A 26537-nucleotide genomic window follows, 5' to 3' on the forward strand; every position below is an offset into this window, starting at 1 on the left:
GGCTTAAGCCGGCAGTCGGACATCTCCCAAAGGCTCCTGGACTGAGGGACCCCCTCCGAGTGCATGAATTTCATGCACCAGGCCTCTAGTTTTATATAAGATGGACAGGAAAGGTTCTTGGATAATATGCTGCTTGATCAGATGTGAAGGAGTGAACCACAAAGCAGAGAGGGCCTTCTAAAGTAGGTAGCCGGAGTGCCAGGGAGCCCTTTCTCTCCTAAAAGGGCTTACCAGCTGTGTGTAGTATGAGGAGAGGCAAATAGGCTCTTCTAGCCCAGCCAGGGGAAAGAAGAGGCCTTGGAGAGTTTATGTAGCTTGCATGGCCTCCATGCAGTTTCTGGATATTTTCCATCACAGATGAGAGTTTTATGTTGAATTTTAAATTGACCACAAATATTTAACTTCTCTGGACCACAAATGCAGTATCTTCTCTGTGGTTTAGTTGGCACCAAGTACATATTTACGAATCTCTATATGTCTGCCTGTTATTTAAATTTCTTATAGAAGTGCCAAGGTCTTCAGTTGTGATTTGTCCCCTCCCACTCCATATTGGGTCAGAACCTGATCAGGCCTAATTCTTGGAGAAAGGCGGTATCTTTACATTTGGAGCTTAGGGTCTTCCTAGTTAAATTTCCTATTACTGATTTCCTATTTAAAAAATATAAATTGGGGAAAAAAATCACTTGAGGGTCTGTTCCAAGATCTCGTATTTAAATTAGAATATAAAAACTTTAACATTTTTCTGAGCCCTAACTTGTTTGGCTCAGTGGATAGAGGGTGTCAGCCTGTGGACTGAAGGGTCCCAGGTTCGATTCTGGTCAAGGGCACATGCCTGGCTTGCAGGCTCAATCCCCAGTAGGGGGTGTGCAGGAGGCAGCTGATCAATGATTCTCTCTCAACACTGATGTTTCCATATCTCTCTCCCTCTCCCTTCCTCTCTGAAATCAATAAAAAATATATTAAAAATATTTTCTTCTGAATAAAAAATGAAATAGAACATCTTTATACTTTAGCTACAAATAAACAAAACAAATAAACAAAAACTTATAAATGTGTACTCTTACTAATTTACTGCTTACTAATTCCTGAGACTTTTAACCAGCACTGGAGTTACAAAGAATATAGGGAATAGTCCCTGCTTCTCAGCTGGGTCTTTGACAAGCTAAATTGGGAAAGGGCTCTAGCTGAAGAGCACAAACTGGGTCATCCCTAATCCCAGAGTCAGTTTCTCTTCCCCACTGGCAAGAGAGCCATGTGGCATTTATTATCAAATAAAGGCATTCAAAACAATCTCTCCTACCCCATTCTGGGTATCTGTCACTGTCCTATCTTTCTCAGTGCAGCTTACAGAGCCTTTGGGCTATGGTTCTACTCATATTCAGGCTGCAGGGGTGAGGGTAGAGGAGATACCAAGCTGAAGAGTTGACTCAATACAGGAAGACTTGAGGGGTATCTTCATGAATACTGAATTTCCTGAATCTATAGGAGAGTAGCAGAGCTACTCATTATGAAGTAACAAGTCACACAGATATAAATCCGTGCAAACACATTTTAAGAACAATGCTCACCTTAATAAAATGAACAATGACTTTCAAAGTATTCAACTTGGAAAGCTAGACACTCAATTTTTAAAAAACTAGCACTGACTTGTAATTAAAATGGCTTTAAGTACATGCTTCTAGCTATTTTGTCCACCCTTCCAGTTTTCCATTGAAATTACAGGGGTGGGGGTGGGGGGAGAATGAAGAAAGCATATATTGGTACCAGGCAACCACATACCAGAAACTATGAGGAATTTTCTGCAAGACAAACTGCAGATGGGACTGGAATGAGGAAAATGACAACTGATGTTCAACCCTTTGCCTGCCTGATGAGTATGTAGATGAGACCGTAGCAGCAGTACCCCACTAATGCTCTTATCCGGGAGCAACTAGGACAAGAACCAAAGTGGGTGTGGCACACATAGAAAGGCACAAAAGGATCCCACCAGGGTATCCGAAGAAACTTAGCAGTTGCTGACTTACAAGTGGTGTCAGGTGCCCACATGAGGCAGAAGAAAGACAAAGTTGAGGCTGGCTTCTAAAATAGGGGGAAACCCCCCAAAATAAGAACAGTAAACCTGGTCTACTCTAGGAAACAGAGGGTTAGCTCCTTGCCATGACTATCTCTAGCTCTAGTTTCCTTTCCACCCTCCTCTAGGAGAGTTTAATACCAGCAGTGTAAATTAAAGGTTCCTCTTTTCCCTTTATCTGCACCTGAAAATCTTAACAGAGACATATCTACATATCTAAGCTCTCAATAGGAATAGTTTAGACTGCTCCAATAAGGATGAAAAAAAAAAAAAATCACCTAACATGAAAAGGTATTACAAGGGAATAGAAGGATACTTACCAAAGAATAAGTAAATATTTATCTAGAAGAGTCACTGTGAAAAGTTTGGAATTTTTTAGAAAATCCTCATCTGAGGCAATTGATTTTGAGAGAGAGAGAAAGTTGGGGGGGGGGGGGGAAGAGGAGAGAGAGAGAGAAACCAGTAATGTGAGAAAGAAACATTGATTGGTTGCCTCCCATACACGGCCCGACTAGAGATCAAACCTGCAACCTAGGTATGTGCCCTGACCAAGGATCAAACCTGCAACCTTCTGGTGTATGGGACAATAATACTCCAAGCAACTGAGCCACCCGGCCAGGGCAAGTTTGGAAACTTTTAAGTTAATACTCAACAATAATGGCACAAGGACAGATAAACAGACCATCGGAGAAGAACAGAAAGTCTAGAAATAAACCCAAACATATATAATCACCTGACTACGACAAGGCACCCTTGTAGTTCAGTGGGTAAAACTGATCTTGTAATAAATCATGCCTGATCAACTGGCTATCTGTATGGGAAAAGATTAACCTTGCCTCTACATCATGCCATAAACAAAAATTAATCTGAGATGGATTAGAGACCTAAATGTGAAAGGAAAAATAACTTCTAGAAGAAAAAAATAGAGTATTTTTATGATCTTGGAGTAGGCAAATATTTCTTAAATAGGACACAAAACACTAACCATAATAGAAGAATAATGATAAATTTGACTTCATTAAAATTAAGAACTTGTGTTCATCTAAGACACCATTAGGAGTGAAAACATGAGCACAGACTGAAGAAGATCTCTTCAATCTACTAGTATATATCCAACACAGGACTTATATTCAGAATATTTTAAAAATACTATATATCAAGGAAGACCAATCACTCAAGGGAAATAAACAAAAGTCAGGAAAGAGCACACAACTAATGAGGATCTCTCAAGGGCCAATAGCAGAAGTAAAGGTAAAACATCACTATTCACCTGGGAAATGGAGATTAAAATTACAATGAGATACACACCTAGCATATAGGCTAAAATGAAAATTAAAACCAAGGTTGGTAAAGATGTGGAGCAAGTGAAACTCTCACATACTGCAGATGCTCATGTATACTGGTACAATCACCTTGGAAATCCATTTGGCAGTGTCTACTGAAGTCAAACATATACCTCCTTATGATCTAACAATCCCATTCCTAGGTATATATCAAAGAGAAATAAGAGCGTATGTCCACCAAAAGACATAAAAATGTTCATGGCAGCTTTATTCATAATAGCCAAGACTGGTAAAAGAAATAAACTTTTATTAATAGTAGAATAAATTGTGGTATATTCATATGACAAAACAATACACAGAAGTAATGAACAATAAAATTTTCACATGCAACAACATGGATGATCTCTCACAGATGGTATTGAACAAAAGAAGCCAGATACAAAGGATATGTACTATGATTCCATTTATACAGGGGTTGGAAAAAGTAGGTTTACAGTTGTGAGTACGCAAAACACAGAGTTAATATTGTAATGATCATAACCCGCATCTCTTTTTCTATACAAATAACTGTAAACCTACTTTTGCCCCTGTATACAATTAAAAAACAGGCAAAACTGATCATGACTGAGGTTTAGAATACCAGTTACCTGTGTGAAGGACAGTTTTAAGGACAGTGTAAAGAAGCCTGCCGGGATGTCATAGTATTCTGTATCTTGATCTGGGTGACAGTTGGCATTAAATATAACCACATATTAAAATATACTGAGCTTAAACTTAAAAGACTAGTACACATTACTTTAAAAGGTTAAAAGGTTTAAAAGGTTAAATAATTTAAAAAAAAACATAGCAAACTGCATTTCAACCTAGATTAAGCAGTCAGATGAAAAAATAGTCAAGAAAAACTATAGGTAAGGCAGTACTAGTAAGCAGCAGTTAAATACAAAAGAAAACTGAATTAGTCAAATGGATAACTTGCTTCAGCCTCATCTACAACACAGAAGAAAAAACGGAGATAAAAATGAGAAAATTTTTTAAAAGTTAAGAAATGTAAAAACAGAACCCTAATCTTTAAAAGCTAGTCCAGAAAGATTAAGACTGAGAAAAGAGCAATACTTTTAAAAAACGAGAAAGGAAGAAAGAAAAAAAATGAAAAGGAAACTTCCCTGAGTGAAAGAGATTTAAATCCTGAACTTTCAAAGGGCATGTTAAGAAACTTAGTAACAAGAGACTAACATCTTCATTAGGGATGGCAAAAAGGTGTTGTGTTTTTTCTTTCGGGGGGGAAAGGTATTTTCTTTTAAAAAACGTGAGGCTTCATCTGTGTTCAATGGGAAAGAGTGCCATGATCAATGAGTAATGCTCGTCTTTTGCACAGAATGAATGCACACATGTCAGACGATTGCCACCCTTGACCCACAGGTTCAGTTCTAAGCATAATGAGAAAAAATAATGCTGTGAACATTCACACACACACACACACACACACACACACACACACACACCCTGATGGGTCTCAGACTTTTCTGTCCCCAATTAGCTATTAATGTAGAAGGGCAAAAGACATTCTCAGATAAACTTAGAAAGATAAAAATTTTTCTTTCAGGGGGAAAAAAATCACTTAAATATGTATTCAACATTTAACACAGTAGAGCAAAGTGTGTGTGTGTATATATATATATATATATATATATATACACATACATACATATATATATACATACACACACATATACATATATATGTGTATATATACATACATATATATACACATACATATATATGTACGTATATATATATGTATTTTAAAAAGCAAGAATATTGTTTAAAAAAGCAAGAACATCTTCAACAAATAAATGGTATAACAACTAGGGAGTTGGGGAAACTGTTATACACTGAAAGAGTTTTAAGAGACCTATCAGCCAAATACAAGGTACATAGAGCTTGCTTAGATCTTAATATTGATGGATTCATTGAGAAATGGTATTTTGGAGTAAGCTGGAGAATTTTAAAATGGACTATATGATATTGATAAGTTATTAAGCCCTGGCTGGTGTTGCTTTGTGGTTAGAGCTTTGGCCCAAGCATCAAAGGGTCATGGGTTTGATTCCTGGTCAAGGACAGATACCTGGGTTGTAGGTTCGATCCGTGGCCCCGGTCAGGGGCAACCAATCATTGTGTCTGTCTCACTTTGATGTTTCCCTCCCTCCCTCTCTCCTTCGCTACGTTCCCTCTCCTTCGCTACCTCTTCTCTCCCTCCCTTCCACTCCATGAAAATCAATGAAAAAAATATTCTCGGGTGAGTATTAAAAAGAAACATTATTAATTTTGACATGTATAATTAGGTTATGGAGGTCATGCTAGGGGAAGAAGCCTTACAAGTTAGCGATACCTACTGAAATGTTTTCAATATGATGAATGGAATTTGATTTAAAACCCTCACGTACAAAAATCTGGCTGGGGGACAAGGAGAACGATTTTTTAAAATATTGGCAAAATGTTGATCACTGCTCAAGCTACATAGTGATTCATTATACTATTCTATTTACTTTTCTTGTATGTTTGAAAATTCTAATAGTAAAAAATAACAAAACCAAAGTAACAGCAAAAAACATCAGAAAACCCCACAAAACCCAAGAGTAAAAACAGATACACTGTATTAAACAAATGGCAAAAAAGCAAAGAGTAAAAGATATTTAATTCTATATTAAGTGATGTTAACAGTATTCTGAAACAGTGAAAATGTCAAACGTTATTCTTCAAAGAAAAGGTAAACAATGTACATACCACAGTATAAAAATATTTAATGACAATAGGGTTGAGAGTGTACAGTGATTAGTCTAGAAACTACAGCATGGGTTTGAATTATTGGATGTCTGACTTTAGGTAAAGTGCTTATTAATCTTTTTAGGGTCTCAGTTTCTTTATCTGTAAAATGGGGATAATAACAGCACTTATCCCAGGTAGAATTGTTGTGAAGATTAAAACTGATACATTGTAGCCCAAACCGGTTTGGCTCAGTGGATAGAGCGTCGGCCTGCAGACTGAAGGGTCCCGGTTCGATTCCGGTCAAGGGCATGTACCTGGGTTGCGGGTACATCCCCAGTAGGAGATGTGCAAGAGGCAGCTGATTGATGTTTCTCTCTCATCGATGTTTCTGACTCTCTATCTCTCTCCCTTCCTCTCTGTGGAAAAATCAATGGAATATATTTTTTAAAAAAAACAACAAAAAACTGATACATTGTAAGCCTTTAATAAATAAGGACTACTGTCTAGTATCTCACTAATATCTATAAAAACTAAGAAATTAGGCCCTGGCAGATAGCTCAGTTTGTTAAAGCATTGTCTCAATATGCCAAGGTTGTAGGTTCCATCCCTGGTCAGGGCACATACAAGAATCAACCAATAAGTGCATAAATAAGTGGAATAATAAATCCTCTCTCTCTCTCTCTCTCTCTCTCTCTCTCTCTCTCTCTCTCTCTCTCTCTCTCTCTCTCTCTCTCTCCCCCCCCCCCTTTCTCTCTCCCTCTCACAAATCAATTAAGAAAAAAACAACCTAAAAAATTAGAAGAGTGGTGAGAGAAGACAGTATCCTAAATTTATGCATGGGGAGGTGTGGCAGAAACTACTAGTTGTTTTCCATTATTTGTTCTCCTTTTCTTCCTCTATAATGGAAAACTGTTGTTTTTAGCTGTGCCTATTGCTACCTAGAATAAAAATATATCCTAGTCTACATTGCAACTAGGTTTGGCCATGTGACTCAGTTCTGGCCAAGAGAATGTAGGCAGAAGTATGTACAAACTACCAGGATAGGTCCTTAAAGAGAGAGGTGTCTTTAAAAAAAATTTTTTTTAATTGCATTCCTTCTTTAACTGTTTCTACTCCCCACAGGCTTGTATGCAGATTAAATGGCTGACATTCCAACTGCTATCTTAGACTATGAGGAGTCCTTGGAAATAAAAGCCATGTACAACAGAGCAACGGAACAGAAAGAACCTCAGTCTGTGACACTACTGAGTGCCAAATTAGAAAATATCTCAACTTGTTTTACTTGAGGGAAAGCTATTTCTATCTTATTTAACTGACTGTTATTTTAGGATTTTTTGTTTCTTGCAGCTGAACATAAACTTAACTAAAATGAAAAAATATTATATTCTGTTTAATTCTATTGGAAAAGCAAAGACAAATAATTAAAAATATTTCATTTTAAAGATAAGCAAGTGGAATTAAAGAATCTTTGATTGGCTGCCTCCTGCACGCCACCCCCCGCCCTCTGGGGATCGAGCCTGTAACCCAGGCATGTGCCTTGACTGGGAATTGAACTGTGATCTCCTAGTTCATAGGATGACGATCAACCCACTGATCCACACCGCCGACCTGAATTTTGCACTTTAAATGATTAAATTTATGTCAAACAAAGTTCATCTTAATAAAAAACAATTTTTTAAAAAATTTGTTTACAGATTTTTAGAGAGAGAGGAAGGGAGAGAGGGGAGAGAGAGAGAAACATCGGCTTGTTGTCCCACTTATTCATGCACTCATTGATTCTTATATGTGCCCTGACCGGGGATCAAACCCACAACATTGGTGTGTGGGTACAATGCTCTAACCAAATGAGCTACTCAGCCAGGGATCAATAAAAATTTTTTAAAAATGCAATGTGTACACAGAGTTTAGAAGAGATATACCTAAAACAATGAATTCTTTTTTAAAAATGGGGTGGGGTGGATAGGCTGAAATTTATTAGGCAAAGACAAATACCAAAACAAAATAAAAAAACAAAGTAGGATTTAAGGCAAGAGTGAACTGAAATGAAAATAGAGAAAAAACAACAACCACAAAACACCCTGTGGAATACAAGAAGAAACTGACAAGAACACAACTGTAGTGGCAGACAAATAACACTTTCAGTCTTTAACATATCAAGCAGGTAAAAATAATAATACAGACTATTAGAATAGTGTTGTTATTCAGTAGCTATATGTTGAATTTTATATATTATAAAAATACATTCTCAAAATTCATTATACATCTTTTAAAATTAAGTGTTAGGTTATACAATTTTTAAAAATATCCAAAAGTAGAAATTAATAATAAAAGTTTAAGAAATTCAACTTCAAAAAATAAAACTCTTCCAAATAAGTTTAGAATCAAAGAGAAAAATCAAAATAATAAAGACCACTGAGAAAACCATCATTAGAATAGTATACATGTAAATGGATTAGAATGTAGCCAAAGTATTAATAATGGCATATTTAAAGCCATAAACCTTTTTTAAAAAAATATATTTTATTGATTTTTTACAGAGAGAAAGGGAGAGAGATAGAGAGTCAGAAACATCGATGAGAGAGAAACATCAATCAGCTGCCTCCTGCACACCCCCCTACTGGGGATGTGCCCGCAACCCAGGTACATGCCCTTGACTGGAACTGAACCCGGGACTCTTCAGTCCGCAAGCCGACGCTCTATCCACTGAGCCAAACCAGTTTCAGCAAAGCCATAAAGCTTTTAAGTACACTAGTAACAAATGAATAAACAGAAGATCCAACAGAAGCAGAACAAAACAAACTTAAGAAAAATAAAAGGAAGAAAATGAGATAAAAATTAATTTATTAAACAATGAATATAATGACTAGTTTTTTATAACTGAAAAATCTAAGTTGCTAACAAATTTAAGAAAAATATCGGAAAACAAAGAAATAAAGATTTTAGAGAAATGAGTCATTAACAAAACTGACACATGAAATGATGGGAATGTTCCATATCATGATTGTGGTGGTGTTTATACTACTGTATATTTTTTTCAAAACTTATCCAATTGAACACTTAAAATTGGAAAATTATTTATATATATCTGTTATGTCCCAACAATTCTGCCACAAAATTTGACATAAGAGCTAAAATATTTGAAAAGACTAATAAGGGAAGAAAGAGAAAAAGGAGGCGCCAACATTTTTCTTCCTAAAGATGCCTTTATAGGTGAGTTCCTTCAGTTCATTCACGTATTCAGTTAATAAATATTTATTAGTGGTATGGAGGAGGGGTTTATTCTCCAGGAACTGTTATTTAGCACTGGGGATTAATACAGTAAATAAAAACAAGGTTTTTACATTTTAGTGAGGGAAAATAAGCATAACAAAACAAAACAAAAACCAATTTTTAGGTGATGGTAAGTACTAAGAAGAAAAATAAAGTACAGTAAGGGGCAGAGAGTGCCTGGGTACAGTGCTCATTTCAATAGCTCTCTGGTAAAGAAACTTCTGGTAAGACTGACTCCTGATCTGAAGGACATTAGAAAGTAAACGATGCAGTGGGATAATAGTGAATGCAGCAGAACAGAAGTGCAAAGGTCCAGAGGCATAAAGTATTTGGCAGGACTAAAGAATGAGTAGGCTTGTTTGGCCAGTGAAGAATAGGTGAACAAGAGAGTGACAAGAGATGAAGTCAGAAAGGAAGTAAACCTAGGTCAGGTCTTGATGTTTTTTTCTAAAAGAGATAGGAATCCTTTAAAGCAGTGGTTCTCAACCTTCCTAATGCCGCGACCCTTTAATACAGTTCCTCATGTTGTGGTGACCCCCAACTATAAAATTATTTTCGTTGCTACTTCATAACTGTAATGTTGCTACTGTTATGAATCATAATGTAAATATCTGATATGCAGGATGTATTTTCATTGTTATAAATTGGACATAATTAAAACATAGTGATTAATCACAAAAACAATATGTAATTATATATGTGTTTTCCGATGGTCTTAGGCGAACCCTGTGAAAGGGTCATATGACCACCAAAGGGGTTGCGACCCACAGGTTGAGAACCGCTGCTTTAAAGGGACTTACTAGATAGAGCAGTTGTGTCAAATAACCCTATTTACATCTTAAAAGATCACTCTAGCTGCTGTGTTGAAACTAGATTGAAGGCGGGGCAAATAGTAAGAACAAGTCTACATACAGTAAGTAATACTGTAAGCAAGAGAAAGTAACACTGGACTATGGTGATGCTTGTGGAAATTATGAAATGGCTGGATTATATATTTCAAAAGTAGAGAGTTATGATTGTTGAGACACTGAAGGTAGAGTATGAGCAGAGTCAAGAATGATTTTTAAGCCCTGGCTGGTGTGGATCCGTTGGCTGGAGCTTTGTAAAGGTTATTGGGCACATACCCAGGCTGCAGGTTCAATCCCTGGTCAGGGTGCATACAGGAGGCAACAGATCGATGCTTCTCTTTCATATCAATGTTTCTCTCTTCATCAATGTTTCTCTCTCTCTCCCCGCTTTCTGTCCCTCTACCTTCCTTTCTCTCTAAAATAAATTTAAAAAAAGAGTAATTTTTTAAAGTGATAAACACTTTCCAGATCACAAAAAGAAAAGCCGCTTCCCATTTAAAAAAATAAAGTCAGCACATACTCAAATACCCAAAGGGGGAAAAAAACCAGCAAAGGCAGAAAACACAGGATACGCCCAATATGGAAAGAGATGTAAACATCTTAAGTAAAATAACAGCAAATCAAATTTAGCACACCATTAAAATACAACTATACTGAGTCCAAATATATTAGAAAATATATTAATTTATCATATCACATAAATTAAAGAATAAATTATTTTAACAGTTACTGAAAGGCATTTGTTAAAACTTCAGAATACTTTTTATTCTAAGCAAAGACTCAGTAAATTTAAATAGAAAGACCCTTACTATCTATGCCATTTAGAACAACAGAACAACATAGAAATGTTTAAAATACTAAATATTCCTAATATTAAAATAAACTAGAAAAGAATTCCTACTTTTAGCATTATTATTTAATGCTTCTAAAAGTTTCAAAGCAATGAAGCAGAAATCAGAGAAATTACATTAGCTTTATTTGAAGTTAATATACTCAGAAAATTCAAAGTGATAATAAGAGAGTTTGATATGATGGCTGGATATAAATATGTACGTAAGTTGGCTTTTTCCAAGTACTATTCAGAAGGTGTAATGGAAAAAAAGTTCCATTAATTATAACAAGAAAATTAATGAAAAAATATGAGACACATAAAAGAACTGATATGCAGTGAACACTTTGTTTTAATAAGAAAATCTTTAACAATGTCAAATTTTTTTTAAAAAAATTGTGAATGCAGTTCCAATCAAAATATCATGAGTGGTAACTTCTGCAGCACATATACTAAAATTGGAATGATACTGAGATCAGCATGGTATTGCACAAAATTGACACATAAATTTGTGAAGTGTCCCACATTTTTAAGTGAATATTTGAGAATTGCTAAGAGAGTAGATCTTAAAAGTTCCCATCACAACAACAACAACAAATTGTAATTGTGTGGTGATAGCTGTTTACTAGACTTATTGTGGTGATCATTTTGCAATATATACATACATCAAGTCATGTTGTACATCTGAAGCTTAAATATAAAGTTGTAGGTCAATTATATCTCAAAAAAGACAATTAGAATTTCTTTTTTATTGGGGGGGTAAAAAGGGACTTAAAATTACTCTGAAGTTTGCATAAAGCATAAATAGGTGAGAAAAGTATCAAAACATATTACAAAGCTATAGTAACTAAATCAGTAGTTATGCTTCAAGAATACACAAATATTTAAAAAATTAAGTTTAGATCTCTACCTCATATTATTCAGCAAAATAAATTCCCGAGGCAAGTTTTAATATAAATTTTCAAAAAGTAAAATATTGAGAAACTAGGATTATTCATCTGATTTTATGTTAGGAACACTTTTCTAAGTATAAAAACAAATCACATAAAGGGAAAATGGAAAGACTGACTATATAAAATTTAAAATAATTTGCATTTGAGAAAATTCCATAGACAATGGAAGGTAAGTGACAAACTGTACAAAATATTTTCAATATAAATGATTGGAAAAGGGTTACAATCTTTGCTAGAAAGGCCTTTACAAAAATAAGTAAATTATATTTCAATAGAAAGTGGGCAGAGAACATGAGAAGGTAATTCAAATGTCTATGCGTAAAACTGCCTGAAAATTCCTCTTTAAACATTTTCAAAATCAATTTATTAGTTACGGTAGTAATTTTCATTATTTCAAAGACCCATTTTATTTTTTACCTTAAAAAGGAATAACTCACCTGGCTGGTGTCGCTCAGCGGTTGAGTGTTAACCCAGGAACCAAGAAATCACCGGTTCAATTCCCGGTCAAGGCACATGCCCGGGTTTCGGGCTCGATCCCTAGTAGGGGGCGTGCAAGAGGCAGTGATAGATGATGTTTCTCTCTCATCGATGTTTCTATCTCTCTAATCCCTCTCCTTCCTCTCTCTCTAAAATTCAATAAAAACATATTTTAAAAAGGAATAACTGAACTTGCTCACCATATTTAATTTATTTTATTATTTTTTAAAATGTGTATTTTTATTGATTTCGGAGAGGAAGGGAGAGATAGAAACATCAATGATGAGAATCATTGATCAGCTGCCTTCTGCACGCCTCCTACTGGGGATCGATCGGCCCATAACCCAGGCATGTGCCCTTGACTGGAATTGAACCCAGGACCTTTCAGTCCACAGGCTGATGGCTCTATCCACTGAGCCAAACTGGCTAGGGCGCTAACTATATTTATTGTTCACTGGAAAATATATTTACTATTCTTGACTCCAAATGTTGTTCTGTCTATACAAAAAAAAAAAAAAAAAAAAAGCTAGATTTAAAGTCTAAAGATTTGACATCCTTAAGGATATCTAAAGAATGTGTTATGGGTACAGAAAACAGAGGTCCCTAAACTCTAAGTGATAGTAAATAGCACTAATATACATGCGTACAAATTCCTAAGGTAGCTAGTGCAGGAGTTCTGCTTCCAATATGACAAAATAAGCTCCTAGGCAACATATTAGTAAAGACATGGAGGATCTGAACAATATCATTAATCAGTGTGATATTTATAAAATGCAACACCAACAACCACAGAATTACATTCTTTTCAAGAACATACAGTTACGTTCTTCAAGAGAGACATGTGCTAAAGCATAAAACAAGTCTCAATACTTTTAAAAGGACTGAAAAAAATGTAGATTATGTTCTTTGATCACAATGGAATTAAATCAAGAATCAATAATAATATGATATCCAGGAAAACCTCAGATATTTAGAAATTAAACACACTTCTAAATAATACGTCACTACAAATCCTACAAATATCAAAATAGTAAGAAATTATGAACCACTTTATGCCAATAAGTTTGACAGCTTACATGAAACAAATTCCTTGAAAACTACAATTTACCCAAATTGATGAGATAAAAGAGAAAATATGAATAACTACATAGTATATTAAATAAAATTTCAAAAAAAACCCCCTCTAGGCTAAGATATGATAGTCTTACCAGTAAATTCTATTAAACATTTAAGTAAAAATTAACACCAATATTCCACAAACTTTTTTCCCCCCCAAATATATTTTATTGATTTTTTTACAGAGAGGAAGGGAGACAGACAGAGTTAGAAACATAGATGAGAGAGAAACATCGATCAGCTGCCTCCTGCACACCCCCTGCGGGGAATGTGCCAGCAAAGGTACATGCCCTTGACTCGAATCAAACCTGGGACCTTTCAGTCTGCAGGCCGATGCTCTATCCACTGAGCCAAACCAGTTAGGGCTCTGCAAACTCTTTCAGAAAATAGAGAAGGAGGCAAGTCATTTAATAAGGTCAGCATAACTCTAATGCCAAAACCTGACAAGTTATAACAACAACAAAATTATATCCCTTGTGAATACAGATACAAAGGTCCTTACCAAAATATTAACAAATTCTATACAGCAAATAGTGTTTATTCAAGTAATGCAATTGCTATTTTAATACAAAATCAATCAGTGACTCAAAACTTAACAAGAAAACAAATAACCCAATTAAAAAATGGACAAAAAGACATGAATAGAAATCTTACTGAGCTAGACATACAGAGGGGAAATTAAGCATATGAAAAAATGCTCAACATCAGAGTCACGAGGGGCTTCCAGTCAAGATGGCAGCCTAAGTAAACACGGTACTCAGAATCTCCCAAAACCACATCAAAATTACAACTACAGAACAACCATCATTCAGAATTGCCTGAAATCTAGCTGAACAGAAGTCTCATAACTAAGGATATAAACAAGAAGCCACGTCAAGACTGGTAGGAGAGGTGGAGACATGGAATGAGCTGGTGCCACACCCACGCGTGGCAGTTAAAAACTGTGAGGGATATCTTGGATGTAGAGGTATTGAGGAGCAAGGGGTCCTGGCCCCACACTAGGCTTCAAGCCCAGGGTTCCAGTACCAGGAAGAGAATTTCACTGGCTGTAAGAACTAGCAGAGATTATGGCTGAGTGAGATGAAGGGCTTCTAGAATCTCAGCGTCCAGTGGGTACCTGAGTCCCACTGAAATGAGTTCTGCTCCATGGGATCAGCCCCTGCACAGCAGATCATCCATGGCCAGTACTTGTAATCGATCAGCCTGGGGGTAAATCCCTATCATTGATGTGCCAACAGCAATCAAGGCACAACTACAATAGGAGAGTGAGCACAGCCCACAAAGAATGAAGGGACTCACCTGGAGTGCCCAGCTCTGATGACTCAGGAGGCTATGCCACTGGGTCCTACAGGATACCTACTACATAAGGCCACTCTAGCAAACCAGATGTACCAGCTCTAATACATAGAAACAAACACAGAGAGACAGACAAAATAGAGGAGACAAACATGTCGCAAATGAAAAAACAGAAAAAAACTCCAGAAAAAGAACTAAACAAAATGGAGACAAGCAATCTACCTGATGCAGAGTTAAAAAAAGCTGGAAAGGCCTTTATAAAACACTAGAGGCCCGGTGCACAAAAATTTGTGCACTCGGGGGGAAGGGGAGTCCCTCAGCCCGGCCTGTGCCCTCTAGCAGTCTGGGACCCCTCGGGAGATAATGACCTGCTGGCTTAGGCCTGCTCCCGGGTGGCAGAGGGCAGGCCCAATCCCTAGGTGCAGCCCCTGGTCGGGCTCAGAGCAGGGCCGATTGGGGAGTTGGGGCGCCGCCCCCTGTCACACACAGAGCAGGGCGATCAGGAGGTTGTGATTCCACCCTCAGTCACACTCAGGGTAGGGCCGATTGGGGGGTTGGGGCACCACCCCCTGTCACACTCAAGGCAGGGTCGATGGGGAGGTTGCGGCACGACCCCGTCACGTCACGCACAGAGCAGGGCCAATCCGGGGATTGGGGCACTGCCCCCTGTCACACACAGAGCAGGGCCCATCAGGGGGGTTGGGGCTCCATACCCTGTCATGCACAGAGCAGGGCCCATCAGGGGGTTGGGGAGCTCCCTCCTGTCACGAACAGAGCAGGGCCCATCAGGGGCTTGAGGAGCTCCCCTCTGTCACTCACAGAGTAGGTCCGATAGGGGAGTTGGGGCACTGTCTCCTGTCACACACAGAGCAGGGTGGATCAGTGGGTTGGGGCGCCGCCCTCTATCACCCACAGAGCAGGGCCGATCAGGGGGTTGGGGCGCCGCCACTGTCACACGCAGGGCAGGGCTGATGGGGAGGTTATGGCTCTACCCCATCACACACAGAGCAGGGCCGGGGGGGGGGGCCGCACCCTGTCACACACAGAGCAGGGCCGATCAGGGGGTTTGGGTGCTGCCCCCTGTCATGCTGATCCCAGTGCCGGGAGGCCTCTCGGCTCTGCTGATCCCGGTGCTGGGAGGCATATTACCCTTTTACTATATAGAATAGAGGCCTGGTGCATGGGTGGGTGCCAGCTCGTTTGCCCTGAAGGGTGTCCTGGATCAGGGTGGGGGTCCCCACTGGGGTGCCTGGCCAGCCTGGGTGAGGGGATGATGGCTGTTTGCAGCTGGTCACACACCCTTCAGGGTGGGGGTCCCCACTGGGGTGCCTGGCCAGTCTGGGTGAGGGGCTGAGGGCTGTTTTCAGGCTGGGGGTGACTGAACTCCCAAACGCTCCTTTTTTCCTTTTTTTTTTTTTTTATTCTGGGCCAGCTTTAGCTCTGAGGCTTGGCTCCAGCTCTTAGGCCTCTCCTCCTGAAAGTAGGTTTCTGGCCTTTGCATACAATGTTGCGAATCTGCTGGCTGAAGTCCAGCGGTATTTGTTACAATGTTTGAAACTGCAGGCTCAGAGGCCTGGAGTCCCAGGCGGTGAATGTTGGTTTCCTCTGTCACTGAGGCAACCAAGCCTCATGTTAGTTTCAAGCTGCCTGGCTGCTGGCCGCCATCTTGGCTGACAGTTAATTTGCATATCTCGCTGATTAGCCAATGGGAAGGGTAGCGGTCGTATGCCAATTACCATGTTTCTCTTTTATTAGTGTAGATAAGTAAATTATATTTCAATAGAAAGTGGGCAGAGAACATGAGAAGGTAATTCAAATGTCTATGCTTAAAAGTGCCTGAAAATTCTTCTTTAAACTTTTTCAAAATCAATTTATTAGTTATGGTAGTAATTTTCATTATTTCAAAGACCCATTTTATTTATTTATATATTTTTTATTTTTTAATTAATCTTTATTATTGAGATTATTACAGAGGTCCCTCTTTTTCCCCATAGAGCTCCCCTCCACCTGGTCTCCCCCCACCCCCAAATGAGGATAGTGGTAAGGAGCATCTGAAATAACTTCAAGTGTACCAACATTCGCATCATGGGGGTGCCAGAAGGAGAGGGGAGGAAGGGAGGAGGGAGGGAGGGAGGGAGGGAGGGAGGGAGAGAGAGAGAGAGAAAGAGAGAGAAATTGAAAACCTATTTGAAAAAATAATGAAGGAAGACTACCTTAACCTGGTAAATAAATAGACATAAAGTCCAGGAAGCGTAGAGTCCCAAGCAAGATTAATCCAAAGCAGCCCATGCCAAGACACATTATAATGAAGAAGCAAAAGGTTAAAGACAAAGAAAGAATCTTAAAATCAGTAAGAGAAAAGCAGTTTGTTACTACCTACAAGGGAGATCCCATAACTGTCAATTGATTTCTCAACAGAAACTTTGCAGGCCAGAAGGGATTGGCACAAAATATCCGAAGTGATGAAAAGCAAGGACCTACAACCAAGATTACTCTACCCAAAAGGCTAGCATTTAGAATTCAAAGACAGATAAAGAGCTTCCCAGATAAGAAAAAGCTAAAGGAGTTCACCACCATCAAACCAATATTATAAGAAATGTTAAAGGGGAGGAAGGAGAAAGACGAAAAGGAGAAGGAGGAGAAGAAAATGAATAATAAAATGGCAATGAACACACATCTATCAACAATTACTTTAAATGTAAATGGATTAAGTGCTCCAATCAAAAGACATACAGTGGCTGAATGGATAACAAAACAAGACCTTTACATATGCTGTCTATAAGAGACTCCATTCAGATAGAAAGACACAAACTCAAAGTAAGAGATGGAACAAGATATTTCATAAAATTGGAAACAAAACAAAAACAAAAAAACTGGGTAGCAATGCTTATACTAGACAAAATAGACTTTAAAACAAAAGCTATAACAAGAGACAAAGAAGGACTTAGCAATTGCACTTCTGGGTATTTCTCTGAAGAAATACAAAACACTAATTTGAAAAGACACATACATCCACATGTTTATTGAAGCACTAGAGGCCCGGTACACGAAATTTGTGCACTTGAAGGGGGGGGGGGTATCCTCAGCGCGGCCTGTGCCCTCTCGCAGTTTGGGAGCCCTCGGGGGATGTCCGACTGACAGCTTAGGCCCACTCCCCCCAGGAGTTGGACATCCTTAGTGCTGTTGTGGAGGTGGGAGAAGTTCCTGCCACCGCCACTGTGCTCACTCCGGCTGAGCAGCACTCCCCCTGTGGGAGCGCACTGACAGCTAGGGGGCATCTCCTGCATTGAGCATCTGCTCCCTGGTGGTCAGTGTGCATCATAGGAACCAGATGTTCTGCTGTTGGGCTGAAACCGCCTCTCTGACATCCCCCAAGGAGTCCATAATTGCAAGAGGCCACAGGCCAGGCCGAGGCACCCCACCAGTGCATGATCGGGGCCAGGAAGGGATGTGGGAGGTTCGCCAGCCGGGGAGGGACCGCAGGAGGGCTCCAGGGCATGTCCAGCCTGTCTTACTCAGTCCCGATCAGCCGGACCCCAGCAGCAAGCTAACCTACTGGTAGGAGCATCTGCCCCCTGGTGGTCAGTGCACATCATAGCGACTGGTCGACCGGTTGACTGCTGCCCCCGGTGGTCAGTGCATGTCATAACAGGCGGTTGAGTGGCCTTAGCATATCATTAGCATATTACGCTTTGATTGGTTGAATGGACGACTGGACAACCAGACACTTAGCATATTAGGCTTTTATTATATAGAACTAGAGGCCCGGTGCACAAAAATTTGTGCACTCAGGGGGAAGGGGGGGTCCCTCAGCCCGGCCTGTGCCCTCTCGCAGTCTGGGACCCCTCGGGAGATAACGACCTGCTGGCTTAGGCCTGCTCCCAGGTGGCAGAGGGCAGGCCTAATCCCTAGGTGCAGCCCCTGGTTGGGCTCAGAGCAGGGCCGATTGGGGAATTGGGGTGCGGCCCTCTGTCATGGACAGAGCAGGGCGGATTGGGAGGTTGCGATGCCACCCTCAGTCATGCTCAGGGTAGGGCCGATTGGGGGGTTGGGGCACCACCCCCTGTCACACTTAAGGCAGGGTCAATGGGGAGGTTGCGGCGCCACCCCCTGTCACGCACAGAGCAGGGCCAATCAGGGGGTTGGGGCACTGCCCCCTGTCACGCACAGAGCAGGGTCAATCAGGGGGTTGGGGAGCTCCCCCCTGTCACGCACAGAGCAGGGCCCATCAGGGGGCTGGGGCACCGCCACTGTCACACTCAGGGCAGGGCCGATGGGGAGGTTATGGCTCTACCCCGTCACACACAGAGCCGGGCCCGTGGGGTGGAGGGGTTGGAGGGCCGTACCCTGTCACACACAGAGCCGCAGGGCGATCAGGAGGTTGGGGAGCTCCCCCCTATCAGGCACAGAGCAGGGCCGATCAGGAGGTTGGGGCGCCTTCCCCTGTCAGGAACAGAGCAGGGCTGATAGGGAGGTTGTGGCCCCGCCCCCTGTCACACACAGAGCCACAGGGAGATCAGGGGGTTTGGGCGCTGCCCCGTCATGCTGATCCCAGTGCCGGGAGACCTCGCAGCTCTGCTGATCCCGGTGCTGGGAGGCATATTACCCTTTTACTATATAGAATAGAGGCCTGGTGCATGGGTGGGGGCTGGCTGGTTTGCCCTGAAGGGTGTCCCGGATCAGGGTGGGGGTCCCCACTGGGGTACCTGGCCAGCCTGGATGAGGGGATGATGGTTGTTTGCAGCTGGTCACACACCCTTCAGGGTGGGGGTCCCCACTGGGGTGCCTGGCCAGTCTGGGTGAGGGGCTGAGGGCTTTTTTCAGGCTGGGACTGAAGCTCCCAACTGCTCCTTTTTCCTTTTTTTTTTTTTTTTTATTTTATTCTGAGCCAGCTTTAACTCTGAGGCTCCAGCTCTTAGGCCTCCGCTCCTGAAAGCAGGTATCTGGTTTGTTTAGGTTCTACAATCGAAACTCTGTATCAACTCCAGGTCTGAGATCCCGGCTAGCTGAAAGCTGGTTTCTGGGGTTTTGTTTAGCTTCTATTTTTGTAACTATGTTTCAAACTGCCAGCTCAGAGGCCTGCAGTGGCAGGCGAGGAACGCTGGAGTCCTCTGTCACTGAAGCAAGCAAGCCTCATGTTAGTTTCAAGCTGCCTGGCTGCCGACCGCCATCTTGGCTGGCAGTTAATTTGCGTATCGCCCTGATTAGCCAATGGGAAGGGTAGCGGTCGTATGCCAATTACCATGTTTCTCTTTTATTAGATAGGATTATTTACAATAACCAAGACATGGAAGCAACTGAAGGGTCTATCAATAGATGAATGGCCCTAGCCGATTTGGCTCAGTGGATAGAGTGTTGGCCTGCAGACTGAAGGGTCCCAGGTTCGATTCCGGTCAAGAGCATGTACCTCGGTTGCAGGCTCCTCCCTGGCCTGGGCCCTGGTTGGGGCTCGTGTAGGAGGCAACTAATCGATGTATTTTTCTCACACTGATATTTCTCTCTTTCTTTCCCTCTCTTCCACTCTAAAAATCAATGGAAAAATATCCTCAGGTGAGGATTAAAAAAAAAAAAGATGAATGAGTAAAGAAAAGTGTTACATATATACAATGAAATATGATTGAGCCATAAATGAAATGAAATCTTGCATCTGCAACAACATGGATGGACCTAGAGGGTATTGTGCTGAGTGAAATAAGTTAGACAGAGAAAGACAAATAAATGCTAGATGACTTCACTTACATGTAGAATCTAAAACATAAAATAAATGAACAAGCTGAACAAAAGAGATTCTTAGATTCAGAGAATATTTTGATGGTTGGCAGATGGAAGGGGATTGGGAGAATGGGTTAAAAAGGTGAAGGGTGCACGACACACCAGTTAAAAATTGCTAATCTACCCTATCATTCAGCAATTCTAATCCTAGGCATTTACTCAAGAGAAAACACACGTCCACAAAAAGATCTGTGTACAACTATTTGTACCAACTTCATTCATAATAGCTCCAAACTGGAAATAATTTAGATGTCCATCAATCCATTAAATGGAGAATGGTTAAACTGTGACATATTCATAAAATGGAGTATTACTCATCAATAAAAAAGAATAAACTACTGATAAATGTTAACATCATGGAGGAATGTCAAATGTACAATCAATATTTGTCAATTTCACTGTATGTAAATTTAATCTCAAAAATAAAAGTCATAAGCAAATATTGAACTTTAGTTAATGATACATGTATCATTAGAGAAATAGTATTGATGACATAGATAAAAAAGAAATTGATGATGGATGGAGAGAGTTTGATAGATACATGATAAAGCAAGTATATATAATAAAATGAGAATGAGAGAATATGATGCTGAGGATAAGTGAGCTCATCGTAAAACCCTTTCAACTTGGCAGTATAATAAAATGTTGGAAATCAATTATATCACTTAAAATAACACAAGATACATTTGGACGCAGTGGACATGGTTGTTTGAATTAAAAAAAAAGAAAATCTATCTTTTTCTCTGTTGTCTTCACTAAATGGCTGTTTTACTATTAAGGAAAACATAATAAGTGTTAGAATGCTGGTTTGCCACCTAAAAGAGTTGCCAACTGCTTGTGTCATAACATTGGCTCTTATATAAATTCCCAAATTCTAAAGCTAGAAATGTTGCAAATGTAGAGGCAGGAGTGGGAACTGAGAGAGAAAAATTTGGCTCTGGCACTGGGTGGGAAGGGGCAATGACTAAGCTAAGTTAGAAGTGGCCGGTCACTCAGAGCTCTCAAGCTCCAGAAGTTCTGTGTCTGGATGTCAGTCCTACACACTGGCTTAAAACCTCAAGAAACTAGAAGATCTCACCAATGGGATCAGCCAGAGCAGCTGAAACACGTCCCTGTAAACAATAAATGTTTATCTGGGCAGATAACCCGGCAGATAGCCGCGTCCTGATCTTAGGCAACTTGAAACCCCACAACAGGAGGCTGAGCACAGAGGAGCCCTTTTCCTTTGCCACATGGGTAGGAAGGCAGAAATGGAAGGTGGTCCTGGCTCCTACTACGAGAGAGACAGCAGGAAGCCACTCTGCAAATGCCAGCTTATTCTCTACTGGGCGATGGCCAGATTCTCTTAAACACAAAGGGTGGGGACAGAGAAGTCAAGTCAACCAATACTAAACAATGCCACCGCATGAAGCTGGCTGTTACACCACAGCCCTCAAGGTATAAGGAGCTCTGGCATGTTGGGCTGCTGCCACAGGAACCACACTGGCTAAGGGCTTCCCCAGGCCTGGGTGGGAGGCTTGTCACTGACTCCGGCCACACACACAGGCTCAGTCGCCACCTCGGTCAGTGGCAAACAGCTGCTGAGAGGGGAGGGGCAGACCCAGGGGTGCTGTGATCTGCACAGCAAAATCTGCCACTTTAGGAGACTCCAGACAAGCTTCATAAAAGCCATATGGCTTAAACCCCATGGAGATACCAGGCGAAAGAGCTGTACAAGGGAAAGAGGCAGCTGGAAGAGAGGAGTGGAGGTGTGTTGATGGCAGGCTCCTTTCAATGACAACTGTCTCTGCAAACAATGTTACTACTAGTTCTGAAAAGCCCACTTCTTAATTGAAGGATTAAATCTTGGCACTGGTTATTCCTCTCATTTATATGCCTCTGCCCACATTCCTCTTGGGAAGGGAGAGGACAGGGAAGTAGAACCCCCAGTTTGCCTAAAGGGAAAGTTCAGCCTTCGCTCATCAGACTATGACTCTCTCTCTTCCAGGGAAGAGGATGGAGATAGTTTAACAAGGGTTCTTTGCTCTGAAATAGTACCAAAGTTAAGCCAAGGAGAACAATAGCGTGTGGATCTGGGATAGAACCTAAAGGAGTGCAGGAATCAGAGAATGAGAATTTTCATCTGTTTTTTTTTTTTTTGAGGGGTTTGAGAGGGGGGAAGAGTTGGGGGAAATGTCAATCTATTGTTTTTACTTCATTTGCACTTATAGCTGCTTTATAATCATTTCCTGAAAACACAGTAGGAAGAGAGTGGTATTTGTTCACCCCACCCTCCATTTAACATTGCCCTGGCGATCCAACTATGTGCTTTAAACTGAGAAGAGGCCAGCTTTTTGCCTTTGGCAGCACTGAAGGCCAGACATTACCAGCACTCCTGTGAACAGCTCAAGGCTCCACCCAAGTAAGACTGCACACACTGAAATCCAAGAGGAATATCATTCCAGCACAACAACCCAGAAGAGAAAGAGGAGAACTGAGGAGGGTGGGTGGGACAGTTGGGACACTTCTAAGTTCTGACACCAGGACACCCAAGTTGGTTAGAGCTGTGATAGATGAACTGTAGTGTGGGAAAACCCAAATGCTATAATTAAGAAGTTATCTCTACACAAAGAGAGGGATGAGAATGAGGGTGGGGTATAGGTTATAGGGTAGTAAGGTGGAGAAATCATTTTTAGAGAACTGGGTAGCTGCTGAGCTAGTCCAATTCTGAATATACAAGGGACTTTCAAGTCTCTTTTTAGGAGAGGCTGATGTGGAGAGGTTATGGCAAGCTGGGACATACAAGTTCTGTTTCTGATCTAGAAGTTGACTGGAATACCCCTCTGCAGAGGAGTCATAACAGACTGTTTATACAAAATGCCACAAACCCACTGCTCCTGGCTGTCCAAGGCTGAAGGCATATTCTTTCTGGAGGGCTGTGTCTTGATAGCCTCTAGGCTCTAAGACTCACAACTTTATTTAAGTTTTCCTGTTTACTCGGAGAAGATCTGCAGATCTTCCTATGGCGTCTTCAGGGAGATGCTAGGGAAGGGGGCAGCAGTGAGACTGCGGTTAACAGTACTAAGGACACAGCACTTTTACATCCTATATTATTTTTTTATTTGGCAAGAAAGTGAGACTGGATATAGAAAGGGAGTTTCCTACTTAAATTAATTAATTTTAATGTTTATCCTTTATTTAATTATTTTTGTTTCTGATGTGTAGGGATTTCTTAGACTTTTGACCCTCATGGTAAATGGAATTAAAAGCACAACAATTCTTTGCATGTAAGAGCACTTTCTGTTGTTATTCCCATGAGAACAGTATCAGAGTGAACAAAGTGTAAGTGCTTTAAAATAATAACCATCTTCATTTAGAGAGGAAATTTCTTCTAAAACATATGCCCCATTTTGGGCACCATGATCTCTGCTTGCATGGAAACTGAAAAAGACAAAAGGAGGCCCATTTCAGCCAGGGGCAGTCTGTCTTTTGCTAATTTTTTGAAAGCAATAGGCTCTCTTTGGTTCTGGAGGAAGTCAGACATCTCTAAAAGGAAAACAGAAGGAGACAGAGTCTGGTGCTGCATGACTTGCATTTCATTTTTCAGGGAGAGGGAGAGAGAGACAGAAAAGTAGAGGGAGAGGGAGAGAGAGAGAGGGAAATAGAGATATATTGCCTGGAGGGACTTAAACCCTTCTGTACGAAAGTACCTCTAATCATACTTTCCATATGAGGCAGTGATCCTGAGGCCAATGATGATTCAGGTACTACAAGGTCTCCGCAGATGTCACCATAGTCCAATATTTTAGAAAGAAATGCAAATCTCAGGATGATTCTCTAGGGCACTGTGGTTCAACATGGCAGTTATTAGCCACATGTGAATATTTAAACTTAAGTTTAAATTACCTAAAATCAAATATAATTAAAAACTCAGTTCCAATAAAGAGAAAGACATCCCATGTTCACGGTTTGGAACACAATATTTTTAAGGTAACAATACTATCCATTCAATGTGTCCCCATCAAAATCCCAATGGCATGTTTTTTCCCCCCAGAAACAAAAAAACAGACCCTGAAATTCATATGAAACCTCAAGGGACCCCCCAAATAGCCAAAACAATCTTGAAAATGAAAAACAAAAGTTGGAGGACTGACATTTCCCAATTCCAAAACTTATTACACAAAGCTATAATAATCAAAACAGTGTGGTACTGGCATAAGGACGTACAGAACAGTAGAATAAAATAGAAAGCCCAGAAAGAAACCTTCACATATGTGGTCAATTGATTTTAAACAAGGGTGCCAAGACTATTCAGTAGGGGAAAGGACAGTTTTCAATAAATGGTGTTGGTAAAGCTGAATATCCCCATGCAAAAGAATAAAGTTAGACCTTGTAACATATAAAAAGATAAACTCAAAATAGATCAAAGACCTAAATGTAAGACTTAAAACTAGGAAATGCTTAGAAGAAAGCACAGGGTAAAATCATGTTTCCAACCTCAAACATGTTGTATCCCCAAAGGCTTCCTTTTCCAATTTTCCCATTTTTTAAATTAATTAATTAATTAATTAATTAATTAGTTAATTAATTAATTAATGATTTTTAGAGAGAAAGGGGAAGGGGGGGGGAGAAACATTTATTTTTCCACTGATTTATACATTGGTTGCTTCTGTATGTGCCCTGACTGTGGATTGAACCCACAACCTTGGTGTATCTGGACAATGTTCTAACTAAATGACCTACCCATCCAGGGCCCAACTTTCCCATTTTAATCAACAGTAGTTCAAATCTTCCAGTTATTTAGATCCAAAACTCTGTAAAAAATATTAAATTCTTCCCTTCTTTAATCTATTTATATTTAAAGAAATACCAAGTCATACTATAATGCTGCTTTCATATCTGTCCTTTCCTTTTTGTTACTATTGCTACTGGTCTGAGCTAGATTCTCATCACCACAATCTTAGTTATGAACACTGCTCTCTAACCCACCAGCTCTTTTACTGTTTCTCCCCTCCTTAATACTGCTACCAGAGTAGTCCTCTATATCCCCAATTCTGTCATGTCATTCCCTAACACTTTATTTTTTTTTTAATATTTTATTGATTTTTACAGAGAGGAAGGGAGAGGGATAGAGAGTTAGAAACATCAATGAGAGAGAAACATTGATCAGCTGCCTCCTGCACACTCCCCACTGGGGATGTGCCTGCAACCAAGGTACATGCCCTTGACTGGAATCGAACCTGGGACCCTTGACTCCGCAGGCCGACGCTCTAACCTCTGAGCCAAACCGGTTAGGCCCTAACACTTTACAATATAAAAATATAATGTATATTTTATACTTAAAATTTTTACTTCCCGCAACTCTCCACTAAAGGTTGTCTTTTTATCATATCACATTCAGATTTGGATGTGGAAATGAAATAAAAAAATAGGAGTTGGTGCCCTGACCAGTTTGGCTCAGTGGCTAGAGCGTCGGCCTGTGGACTGAAGAGTCCCAGGTTCGATTCTGGTCAAGGGCATGTTCCTTGGTTGCCGGCACATCCCCAGTAGGGGGTGTGCAGGAGGCAGCTGATCAATGTTTCTCTCTCATCGATGTTTCTAACTCTCTATCCCTCTCCCTTCCTCTCTGTAAAAAATCAATAAAATATATTTTTAAAAAATCTATGGCAAACAGATCTAATGATATTACTTTAGATAACTGCTATTAAAGTCAGAAACAAAGTAAGGATTACTATTATTATCATAGTAATATGCTGTTATTGGTATTACTGCCACTATTAGTACTAATAATAGTAAGATTGGTAGATAGAAGATTAACAGAAAAAATAGTGCTCATATTTATACCACCAATAGTCAACTAGAAAATAAAATATTAAA

General features: G+C 40.2%; 1 protein-coding gene and 1 non-coding gene across 14 annotated transcripts in view; one reads left to right on the forward strand and one right to left on the reverse strand.

The window, feature by feature from the left end:
• The window catches only part of SMG6 (SMG6 nonsense mediated mRNA decay factor), a 220316-nt gene that overhangs the window by 42759 nt on the left and 151020 nt on the right, over positions 1–26537 (reverse strand). The window lies entirely within an intron of this gene.
• On the forward strand, positions 11496–11598 carry LOC118672532. Its single transcript, XR_004973097.1, has one exon. It is a non-coding gene; the product is annotated as a U6 spliceosomal RNA (small nuclear RNA).

This window comes from Myotis myotis, unplaced genomic scaffold, assembly GCF_014108235.1.
Source record: "Myotis myotis isolate mMyoMyo1 unplaced genomic scaffold, mMyoMyo1.p scaffold_m19_p_17, whole genome shotgun sequence".
Lineage (NCBI taxonomy): Eukaryota > Metazoa > Chordata > Mammalia > Chiroptera > Vespertilionidae > Myotis > Myotis myotis.